This window comes from Nerophis ophidion, linkage group LG05 (assembly GCF_033978795.1).
Source record: "Nerophis ophidion isolate RoL-2023_Sa linkage group LG05, RoL_Noph_v1.0, whole genome shotgun sequence".
Classification (NCBI taxonomy): Eukaryota; Metazoa; Chordata; class Actinopteri; order Syngnathiformes; family Syngnathidae; genus Nerophis; species Nerophis ophidion.
In genome coordinates this window covers 14,207,435-14,210,133 of record NC_084615.1, presented here as the reverse complement: position 1 = coordinate 14,210,133, position 2,699 = coordinate 14,207,435, and positions in this window count along the sequence as shown.

Sequence of the window (2,699 nt, the reverse complement as noted above, 5' to 3'; positions counted from 1 at the left end):
GAGATACGTGTAGACTGCAATATGAATGCAGTAAACGACACCAAAAATTAAAATGTTCCATTGAAAATATTGAACATTACATACGGCACTCAAAAATCTATCAAAATGTTTTTAGTACAACTTCGGTAAACTTTGAAGCCGCATTGCTTGGTGGATTGTCGGAGCCTAATGTGTGTATTCATTCTGGTCGTGCTAATAGTTTTTTTGCCATGTTAACACACACATCTATACACAGTTGACAGACTGTTTTTTATTGATATTTTGTAGTGATTATCATGACTACAAACACACACATATATATATATATATATATATATATATATATATATATATATATATATATATATATATATATATATATATATATATATATATATATATATATTATTATATATATGTGTGCGTGTGTGTGTATGTACACATATACACATACATATATATATATATATATATATATATATATATACACATACACATACATATATACACATACATATACATACATACATACATACATACATACAATAAAGCTAAAATATTTTAACTAATATTCAATAATAAAGTAATTAGTCACCTCCAAATATATATATATATATATATATCTACATACATACATACATACATATATATATATACACACACACACACACATATATATATATATATATATATATAAACACACACTCACTCATATATATGCATATTCATATATATATATATATATATACATACACACACACACACACACACACACACACTTTTTTTTACTTTTATTTCACCGTCTGGAGCGTCTTAGCCAGCCTCCTGGTCACTAAACACCGCATGAACGAATACAGCGGAGTGCAGCAAAATACGGCCGCAAAAGTATATTCTGAGCAAATAAAAGCTTGTTTTATTGTACGCTTGTGAGCTGGAGTATGTTTGAAACTATATTTGGACATAATATTATCATATTTCGTGACAAAAAAAAACGACCGCAATGCAAGTTTCCGGTAACAGTCGCACATATACTTGGTGGCAAACATGGCACCTGTTGTTTAGTTGGCCATACAGTCTGAAATGTACGTGTGGACAGCGGGTAGACGCCTGTTCAATAAATGACGCTAGGAAGTAGCAAGCAAGACCAAAACGTTGATGTTTCAATGAGAATACAGAACATTACACACGACGTCGGTAAGCTACGAAGCTGCACCGATTGTCGGAGCCTCACGGCTACAGTAGTCAGACGTACTGTGCTTCAAAATATGGGTATTATCATGATGGGTGTATAAGTACCCCCAAAATGCCACCTATTAGGAGACAGATTATCTGACATTTGGTGTCACAATATTATGCAAAACTAACTTTTCTTACTTACTGGTACCTGCTGATGTATATTTGGGATCTGCATATGGACCCCAAGCGGCCTTCTCAGGGGCTCTCGGTTAAGAAACACCGCACTGTATTGGAAATAAATAATAGGAAGTCAGGTTTTTTTTTACATTATCTCAGTATGTATAATTGATCAAAGGGTTACTGTTCAACTCAACATACCTTATTTCCTTGAATTGCCGCCGGGTATATAGTAGGCGCCTGCCTAGAATTACTGCCGGGTCAAACTCGTTTCGCAAAATAATTAGCATATGCCTACAATTTCCACCGGGTCAAACTTGTCACGTCACGAGTGACACTTCTCCTGTCATCATTTTCAAAATGGAGGAGGCTGATTTCAATAATTTGAAATCGCACAAAGGGAAGAAGATTAAGAGCTATTCAGTAGGATTTAAGATCCAAGCTATTGAATATGCTAAAAAGAACAGTAAGCAGATATATTTTATTAATATACCGTAGCTGCGTGTGTCAAATATGAGTCATTAAATGACTCCCGCCTCCTGGTGGTTGAGGGCGCTAGTGATCCTTCTTGCGACTACTCGGCTGCAGAAGAAGTGACAACAAGCAGCAAGAGTGAGCAGCGTGTGTTTATTTTTTCCTCTCGCTTGCACTTTTAACATGGAGGATTACATATCTGAAATAAAACAGTTTTCTGAATTAGACTATCAAATCGAAGCAGGAGGTAATAAAGGAAGATCTCCATCGAGACAGAGAAACTTTTAAAACTGAAGAAAGATAAGGAAGACTTCTATAAACAAGTTATCGATGCTTTTGATCAGAAGGAGCTGCGCATGGACTTATTTATAAGTAAAAGTAAGACCATAATAATGTTTTGTTTAATTAAATGTGCTTTTCATGATGGTATCTTTACATCACACTCAAATTTTCAAGCGCAGGGCTAAATTTACCGCATGCCGTTGGTAAGTGCCGGAGTGAGAAGAGGTTTTAAATTAATTAGCGCCCCGGCGGCAACTCAAGGAAATACGGTAAATGATCACCGGGTTACTGTTCAACTCCACATAGGCTAGGTGATATTTAAGTACCGTTAGAAATTATTTTTATATGGTATTTTTTGTGAGCGACAGCAACAACGTAGTAACAGCAAACCACGAACATTTTCCCATCAGGAGTGTCATTGAGGTATTTTGGTCAATATAAAAATGTTTATGGACATTGAGTGGCCATAAAGAGCAGTTTGGGCAGGTGATATGAAGAGTCCAAAAAACCTGAGTTATTTGCCAGTTACACATGCCTGTTATTTGGAGCCACCAGGATGACTCAGCACTGCCATCCAAGAGCCACAGCCCGGAACAAATGTGCCAAGTCCA